Source organism: Nymphaea colorata, chromosome 8, assembly GCF_008831285.2.
Source record: "Nymphaea colorata isolate Beijing-Zhang1983 chromosome 8, ASM883128v2, whole genome shotgun sequence".
NCBI lineage: Eukaryota > Viridiplantae > Streptophyta > Magnoliopsida > Nymphaeales > Nymphaeaceae > Nymphaea > Nymphaea colorata.
Genome location: NC_045145.1, coordinates 3,528,447 through 3,538,354, shown reverse-complemented (window position 1 = coordinate 3,538,354; position 9,908 = coordinate 3,528,447). Strand labels below are relative to the sequence as shown.

The 9,908-nt window shown below is 37.3% G+C and overlaps 1 long non-coding RNA gene across 12 annotated transcripts; it reads left to right on the top strand.

Annotated features, from left to right (window-relative positions):
- Window positions 1-1,627: 1,627 nt before the first annotated feature.
- Window positions 1,628-7,135, top strand: LOC116259177 (uncharacterized). Of its 12 annotated transcripts, none has more exons than XR_007574004.1 (4): window positions 1,628-1,896; window positions 2,356-2,623; window positions 2,755-3,011; window positions 3,349-7,135. It is a non-coding gene; the product is annotated as an uncharacterized LOC116259177 (long non-coding RNA). The 12 variants fall into 12 exon arrangements; XR_007574000.1 differs by having other exon boundaries at window positions 1,628-1,956; XR_007573999.1 differs by having other exon boundaries at window positions 1,628-1,959.
- Window positions 7,136-9,908: the final 2,773 nt, after the last annotated feature.

The window sequence follows — 9,908 nt, the reverse complement described above, 5'->3', positions numbered from 1 at the left end:
AGCTCTTTGCCTATAACTTTTAACATTATCAAACTTGAAGAACTGTGATAGGGATCAACATGTTCTAAAAAATGTTAAAAAAAAAAAAGAAAAAAGGAAACAAGAAAATTCAAAATATTTTGAAATAAGTATCAAAATGAAACAAAAAATGATTTTAATAAATTAAATTTTTGAAATTTCTTTGCCATAGTACTAATATGTTTTGTTTTTCTAAATATAAAAAATTTGAAAGCATATTTTACAAACAATAAGAGAATGATACATAGCACCTTAAATTACCCCCAATGGACTCAATTCGTCCCAATTTTTTATTTTTTTTTTATTTTTTTATTTAATAATAATATATTTTTTATTATTAAAAATATATTTTATACTAAAAAAATTATTTTATATTATTTTTTTTATTTTAATAAAGCTAAGTGGAGCCCAAACTTGAGTATCGTATATCGAAACCGGGCCCGAACTCAGGTACGATACGTCGGACTGTTGCCCAAATCTAAGTTGAGCCCACTTGCCATGGTTTCCACTCTGCCCAGTTGACTTGGTATCATTTAAAATTTAGTTCCTAAACTCATAAAAATCAGGATGACTAAATAACTAAAATATATGACTACAAACATAATAAACAAATGAAAAGTCAATGGCCGTGTTAGGTGAATAAAATTTATTAATTTATCGTCAAAAGGTCCATAAAATAGTCTCTATAATTATCATAAATCTTCGTCGTGGTTATTATCAATTTTATTATTTTTAATCGTTTTTAAAAATTTTAACAACCATCGACATATTAAAAGGAACAACTAAGGAATGCCTAATGCCACTAAAAAAACACCCTAAACTATAAATACCGTTGCTCGCCAGTCGCAATATCCGTCAGCCGGCATATTAGGAAGAAAAGGGCAGGGAAGGAAAATGAATGGAATGAAAATGGAAAGGAAATGAATGGAATGAAAAGGAATAGAAATAATTGATTAAAAGGTTTGTTTAGATAGAAATGAAAGGGAAATGAATGGAACGAAAAAAAAGACTAAATAACACATGGATTTAAAAAAGAGGAAAAGAAAATGAGGGGTAGTGTGAGAATAAAAAACTCTTTCACTTACTTTTCTTTTTTTTCCTTTACAATTCATTCGATTTGGGAGGAAAGAGATTTACACTAAACAATCCCTCACTTTCATTTCATTTCCCTTCCTTCCCTTTGCAGTTAAACACCTTTTGTTCTTTTTCTTTTTTTTCTTTAATTTCTAATTAGCCCACCAAACAAAAGAGGAATTGCTCAATCCCTCTCATTCCTTCCTACCAAACACAGGCCCTTAACCACAATATCCTAATGAGAGAATGGCCGTCGTCCGAGAATCATAAGGCTTTGTTTGGTTGGAGGGAAAGGAAACAGATGAAAAGAAAGGGAATGAGAAGGGAAGGGAAGAAAAGAGAAAAGGAAGGGAAATGAATGGAAAGAGTTGATTAAAAAGTTTGTTTGAATAAAAAGGAAATTGAAAGAAATGAAATGAAAAAAAAAACTAAATAGCACATAGATTTAAAAAGGAGGAAAAGAAAATGAGGAATAGTGTGAGAATATAAAACTCTTTCCCTTACATTTCTTTCATTTTCTTTCCAATCCGTTCAATTTAGATGGAAAGAGATTTACACTAGGCAATCGCTCCTTTTTCTTCTCCTCTCCTTGCAGCCAAACACCTTTTGCTTCTTTTCCTCCATTTTTCTTTGCAGCCAAACACACCTTTTGCTTCTTTTCCTGCAATTTCTTTTCCTCCATTTTTCTTTGCAGCCAAACACACCTTTTCCTTCTTTCATTTTCTTTTCCTCCTACCAAACAGCCCTAAGCGCCCAATTCTTGAACAGCGACTGGCTCCCAGAAATCCGCCGTGGAGGCAATACGTGCGATAATCTGCCTGACTTCTGCCCGTTCTAATTTGTGCTTTCAGATTGTCTCCGTTCGTGGTGATTTCGGTTCTTTTCCTTCTTTTGTTTGAGTTACATTTGTTCATGGGCCAATAACGTTGTTTGGTCCAGAACTGAAGGAATTTCTCCGGTTTGTTTGGGGAATTCTCCACAAGGTTTCCCGTTTTCCTGAATGTGCTTGTTTTTCTCTTCGTAGATTTCAACGCTAGCTTCTCCTGATTTCCTGTAATATTCACATAAATTTCAGTACAACCAGGATTCTGGGATTCTCCTTTGGTTATGTCTCGTTTTCCCAATTTCCATGCAATGTTGAGAAAAACTGGAATCTCTGTCGTCTTCGTCCTTTCATTTTCCTTTCTCAATGTTGTTTTTCTCCCAAAATGCAACAACCTCGACTGAGAAGTCTAAATAGATTTGCTGTGTTCATTCTGGCAGGTTCATTCCGAACAGAGGTGCCCTGGACCTCTACTTTCTCGGTACTTAATGGAGGATTCAAAGACGCAGAAGCCATTGGTCATTAGTTGTCCATCCCAAGAAGCATATCAAAGGCGTCTTACGGAGCCATGTCTGAAGAACCACACCAGGATCCTTTCTTTTAGAAGCATATCTTCGGAATCAGTGAAGACCCTCTTGAAGGAAGTCTGGTGTTGGTCTCCACAGCAATTTTAGCTCCGTGAAGCCTCCCAGACGCATTCTCGATGCGGTTAGCCTTTGTTTCAACTTTCAATATATGTTAACGTAGTTCATTCTTGGTTAATTGAGTTTTGGGCCATTTTTTCGTTCCATTATTTCCCTTTTGGAGTGGTGATGGCCTACCTCGTTTTAGTTGCTCAGACTGTAGAAAGAACTCTCGATGCACCGACCTTCTGGATGATTTCTGTCTAAATCTTCTCGACTGGAGCAGCAGCAACATTGTAACAATTGCTTTTGGGCATTCCATATTTATCTGGAATGCATCAGATGGGACCGCATCTAAGTTGATGTCCAGAATGGCTATTTATAAGCGCCAGTTGGGCTCCTCATGCCGGCATTTTGCTATTGGTCTCAACAATTAAGCAGTTCAATCGTGGTATGCATCAGCAGCTAAACAGGTTTGCCTCTTGCCTTGACGCCTCCTCCGGGTTTTCGATGTGGTGTTCTGCTAGTAAGCAAGGGTATTTTGAGTTCTCCATTGAGAAAAAAACAGCACAAAAAAAAAGTAGAGGATTCAGGGACCTTTTTGCTTCTATCATGTGGATTTCAAACAACTGGTTCCCGTGGATATTTTTTACGAATGAAGTTTTACTTTTGGTTGGTTGGTTAATAAGAATAATTCTTGGCTTAGAGTTCAGGACTCGCTTTTTGTGAACGAAGAGTTTTGGAAGGAGGAGGCGTAACTAGCTTGTGTTCTTTACTGAAATCTTGTATCCCTTTTCATGTCTTCTGCAGTTGAGAACTCTCCGTGGTCATCAGTCAAGAGTTGGCTCACTTGCTTGCAATATTCATATTCTGGCAAGTGGTAGAAGAGATAGTTTAATCTTTAATTGGCAAATATGGTGCCCATGACTAAGAAGTTTGTGGACTGAACTGGTCGATTTCAAGCTGGCAATTAGCCATTGGTGCAGATGATGTCCTACTGCCATATGATCGAGCAGCGGCAGCAAACCGCTGTGCTAGAACACAGTGGCTGCGTATTGCAATGTGGTTTCCTGTTTGTAATTTCTCTTGGGCTTTTGTTGTTACCTCTCTTTTTATTGATGAAATAACTATTGAAGTAGGCGCTAAAATTTCTGAAGAGAGAAGCCAAAGGACTGTTCTTTTTGTGGAAGCCTGCATTATCAAAACCAGTTCCAGATTCAGTAGATTCAGGTTGATTTGAATTGCATCAGCAGCAATCCTATATCACCTGACTTAGTTTTGTGTGTCTTCTTTTCCAAATTTTTTATTTGTTATTGTCATGCTTAGTGACTTCAAATGCATATTTTGTAGTTCCGTAACATGCTTAGGTATCTCTTTTAGATGTTCACTGCTCTAATTCAATGTTTAGGTATTTAGTTTCATGATATCAATCGCCACATTAAATGTGGTTGATCCGGTATTTTTATAACATGTCTAGCATATATTCTCTCAGATAGTCAAGTTTTTCTTTGTGTTATTTCTGTACATTTTGCCTATCAATACATTTTGTTTCTGTTATTTCAGCACATTTGGGTTTATTTGTTTCATGCTGTCAATCTTATTTTGCAGCCTTGTTGTGCCTTCTAGACTTGTTTTGCAGTAAGTTTATTTCACCACATAACTTTTGTAGGGACCTCTCTTTCAACAGCTTGACAGGACACTTGGTTAGGCTGAAAGCCTGAAATGCCCTCTTGTTTTTCCTGTTGGAAGGAAGCAGCCTAAGTGAGTCCTTCCTTGTGGTTGTTGATTGTTGTTTTATCCTTAAGTTCGTTGCAGGTGTTTAGCTAGGTTCATGATATGCTGATGAGCTTTTGGGTACGAGAGTTGTGCAGTGCTCATTTTTACATTTATTTTGTTAATAGAACGGACTCCCATCCAAATGGATTAGTACTGAATGTTGATTCCTGTTCCTTATTAACCTATGCTACCTTATCAGGCAATTTTTGTATCTTCCTACACTACTCAAATAGCTACTGCACAATTTAAAGTTGAAGAATTGATGCCGATGGTTCTAATTGGCACAACTTCACCAGTAGGCACGTCATTGTTCTTTTCAGACACTATACACGCTAGAAAATAGGGATTTAGCATTTTTAGCTGGAGTGTTAGTGCCAAATCCCGCATAATATGGGTCGTTGGGTCTGGCTATGGTGAGAATGCAGTTCAGTGCATGTGGAGCGATTGATAGTATCTTTGCAAAAAGAAACCAAATAGAAGAGCTTTTCACCAATCTGTCTTCTGTGGACTTGACAAGGCTCCCTGAAGGCCTCCTCTCTCTTTGCTGGTTGTTGAAGGATCACCAAAGGTCCAAAGGTCTTTGCCTCAGAGAGAAACCTTTTCACTCTTTAACAGGTTTTTTGACTAGTGTTGCTGCCCTTATGTCAACTGCGTCATCTGCTAGCCGCAATCATAACGTTATGTTGGATTAGCATTGTAAAGAACAGAAGTTACCTACATTATATCTTCTGGATTGCATTGCAGAGAACATTGATGGTGACTATATTAGGTAGTTTGCTAGTATATTTGCAGTTAATTTATGAGCAGCTACTTGCAAATGCGTTTATTGGTGAGCTACTGACACTAACTTTATTTGCTGGTTGTTTTGGTCATTATGTTTTAGCTTTATTGGTGGGATTTGTGCTTCGTCTATGAGCTGCATTAGCCCATGGTTGTGGCATGCACAAACACTTGTTGCTTGAGAATTACATCTTTCCGGCTTGCATATATACTGCTGCGATGGTAGCTTGTGGATTCTTTGTAAGCTGTGACCAAAGAGTTAAAATTTGTTGATGTTTATGGAGGTGGTGTGACTTGACATTAAACAATTACTTGTGCTTGGGCTGTTGGAGTGAGTGAATGGTGATTCTGGCTAACCAAAAATCACTCAGTTCACTCATAAGGTCCGTCAAACTAACGCTACATGATAAAAATGCATATTACTTGTTTCCTTTCAACCGTTCATCACAATAGATCAAACCATGATCTGGGCGACTCTTTCAATTTTCCGTAGTTTTCTTAGCACTTTTTTTCAAATGGTTACAATTGTACTTTTCCTTCTCAGAACAAGTCCTACATATGTTCGTATATCAGATGGGTTTTCAAGCGCTGGATACTTGTCTATCTTCCTTTTGTTTCTCCTGATCCATTTCTGCTGTTGCAAGAGTTCGCTTTGCTGCTTCCTTACCTTGCTCGACAGGTGAAGTTAATTTGATTGGCGGAGCATATTGATTATGAACGTTATTCAGTCTTGCACATGGACAGTATAATTGCTATCCAGAAGCATGACACCGGGCCAGCAACTAAAGTTCTTCGTATATCAAAGTAAATCCGCAAAAGGGTGTTCTATCAGATTGAACTGAAGTGTATCATAATTCACAGGTTTATCATGCAGGATTGCTGGAATTATTTTTTTCTGCACGCAGTGGAAAATGTTGTTTAAGATCTACCCATTTTTCTGAACTTCGAAATTTTAACTTTTTTGTAAATCTGATGCTCACCTGAGGTAATATAACTGATGTTTTAATTTGCTCCAGCCTGTTACGTGCGCTTCTTGATTGGTCGTTGTTGCAAGGTTAATAAACGGATTGTCCATATCATAGTGTCGCAAATTCAGATGGCGATCTCATCTCCATGGAACCATGGGTACATCACAAGATTATCAAAAGGCCAAGTTCCTTCCTACACCAGAAAGACAATTATGATCAAGCTGGACACTGAGACTGCAGACGTCGTCGTCCTCAAACTGTGATCAAGCGCAACAGCAGCGCTCCTGGCATGATAACCAATGCCTCCACCCCTGAAACCTCTGCTGCCAATGCCCATGGCACCACCACGACCACCACCACCACCTTTTAAATTCCTTCGTTTTACTTCTGCAATTCCAGTAACACCACTCTCTGAACCCTGCAAAGATGCTGATCCATCACATTTAATCAATTAGCTCGTGAGTTCTATACAGGAAACAATAAATGCAGTAAACTTCTAATCGCTGTGCAAACAATTCTGCAGCTCAATTGAGGCAAACAGAGAACGGAAATAAAGTACCAAATTGAGATGGCAAGCTGGGTATGAGAAGCGTACCAAGTGGGAAAGCAGAGATTTTGCGGGAGGACGCTGGTGTCGCTGCTGCAAGAGCAAGTTGGAGAAGAAGAAAGGAGACCAAGAAAGTGTTGAAGGCGCGTCGGGTTATTGCCATGGATGGCAGTGCGTGTTTTGAGAGAGGGAGAGAGAGAGAGGGAAGCAGGGAAGGAGAGGTGATAGCTTTGTGGAGATTTCTTAGAATTTTTCGATTTAAGCGTGGATTTGTTGCCGACGTATAATTGCAGTCTACATATAGTGGGGCGGTTGAAGCTTGCGCATCGTTAGTCCTTTTCGGATCTGCCTTTGATAGATCTGATCGTACGTGGGTTTTATGAATTGGGCACGAAGAAAGAAATTGAATATGAATTTTCTATATTATTTGTCTCCGGTGAGTTGGATATAAAGTTTTTGTATGATAAACTTTAATGGTTTTTGTTGCAATAGAAAATCATGAGTGGAAAAGAACCTTTGACAAGCAGATCTGCTAGTGGCCGAAGTTCTGGTTTGACAGATTTGGTTATCTTATTCTTCCTTCTCTTCATTCTGTGCATGCAGGGCAAGTGATTGGGATCCCTGATTTTCAGGGATCTTTCTCTAACGCTTCACACTTCTTGCTAGAAGGAAACTGTAATCGATTCCATTGAAAACACAGACATTTATTATATATAATAAATCACCAAGTTGCCTCCAACGATTTGGACACAGAGGCAACCAGAGATTTCCTCAATAAAATAATACGAAATGTAATGCATCATTGGAGGCAGGGCTTGTTAGAGATAACTACAACCATGCATAATCACAGCAAATCGGAGTCACCAGTTACATTAAGCAATAGATGTCATCCAAGGGTGGAGCGGAAATTTTTTTTAGGGGCGGGCCAAAACTTATTCAAGTAGGACCAAACTAAATCCGAATCTAAAAAATACATTATGCAACTAAAAATTTTCAATTCTTTTAATGTAATTTTTTTTTTCAATTAGCTGAGGTAAGGCCATGGCCTAGGCGGCCCCCCTGCCTCCGCCCCTGATGCCATCTTTGTGTTGTAATCCATTTCATGTGTGTTCTACTTAAAAGGATACAAGAGATATGACTGGACCATTCGGTTTTTAGACAGATATGTATGAACCATGTATTCCCCTTTACATACGATCCCCATCTTCTTATTTGAGAAGAATATGTGATGAATGGAGGGCTTAGAATATAAGGGATGATCTTGGGATGTTAATATATCCTATTTGAATGGATATCTGACCGAAATGGAAAAATATTTAATATCCTGAGATTGAGACTTAAAAAAAAAGGACATCTGGTTGGTTATCCAGATTCGGATATACATAAATATCCAATCAGATTTATTTTAAAACAATAACCTATATCTAATGCTCTTATATTTTGAAAATTAGCAAAATTCAGTTCAAAATTCAAATTCTGAAATGAATATAAAAATTAGATTCAAATTGGATTCAAACTGTACAATCAGATTTTTGATACGAATTCAGATATAAATTTTCTTCATTTGTATTTGAATCAGAATATGTAAATATCTGAAAAGACTAAGGGCATATCCGATCTGTTGACATCCCTAGATCTTGTGCGCTAAAACTTTGTTATCCATTATATGGGACCTCTAGTGATCGTCTGACTTTTGAAATAGGTTATTTTTTTACAAATTGGGTTGGATGGGTGCGGTCAGATTTGTTCAAATCGAATGACAAGCGTGAATTTGGGGATTCAATTAGACGAAACAATCAACTTACGAAACATAACGATTGATAATGCTTGTGCTGGTAAAGCCAAAAGTATTGTGGATATATTAATTAAGACCAATTCAAAGAAATTAAGTAAGTTTTCTTGCACAAATATAGTAGTACGGTGACTGAGTGACCAATCCAAAGGAGGAGGATTACATAGCACCTTAAGCTGAGCATGGTTGCGACAAGACTCAGATTGGCTCGTAAAATACTCATATGTGATTACGTAAAACTAAATTCAATCCGAATCCGATTATGATCAGATATTTATGTGTATTTGAGTTCAAGCCGAATATGATCAGATTTAATTTCTTAAATCCAAATTCGATTTGATTTTTTAATCGCATATTAAATTTTTTTCTGACATCCGAAGTTTACGAACAATCTATATTCAATCCAAATGAGATATATCAACATCAATGACTTGGACTTTGATTAGCCTAGGACCAGCTTGCAAGTCGATTGACTTCACCCTTAATTTGAACGACAGCAAGGAGGCAATTTTGACTTCAGGTTGTTTCAAAACGGAGAGAGAATGAATAATTGAGAAGGAATTGAGCTGATAACGTAGAGGCCACAGAAAATTTCCATAAATATTTTTCGTTGGTTCCACATAGACCACTTGAATTGAGAACGACTGCATGTGGATAAAGATGTTGCCAAGGCATAGCAAAATTTTTTTAATTTAATTAAAGTTTTTAAATTTTGACATGGGCCGAAATATCTTTTTTCAAAATTTTTATATAGGACAACTAAACTTTTTTAAAATTTACATGTAATTTTTTTTTTAATTTTGAAGTGGAGCCGAGGCCCATGTGCCCCCATAGCTCCGCCCCTGGATGTTGCTGAAGACAAAACTAGGAGAGACCTCAAGAAGTTAGAAAGAGCACATTCATGAAAATCTGGTTATATGCACCTCGGTGTACCAGAGTTTGTAATGACTAAAATACCTTTAATCAGTAAAAAAAAATATAAGAACAAAAAATAGTACTAAAAGAATTAAAAAATTAAAAAATTAAAAATGGTATTTAAAAAAAAAACCAAAATATCTTATCTTCTATCTTATTTTTTTAGGGTGTGCATTTGATGCCCTGTGGTGCAAGCAACTCACTCTCTAGTCCATGGCTGCGAAACTATGACTGTGGTGGAGTTAGAAATTTTGGTTGGAAGGGTATTAATTCAAAAGTTTCATGCTTAGAGGGGCACCAATGTATATAATTAGTAAGATATTCCAAGACAGCAAAATAAAAATAAAAGTAATTTGTGGGGTTGCTGTGGGCAATTGCCCACACCAGAGTACATGTCTCCACCACTTCTGAACACCCAAGCAGGCTATCAAACATTGATGACATACGTGCAAAGTCAAGCATGTTAACGGCGAAAAGCAAATTAATAAGGCTCAAAAGTCACCTGATTCGGCTAATTAATAATTTAATTTGACTGGGAAATAGATATATTTCGTTGCATCGCTGATTCAAGAGCGCCCCATGCATGTCAATA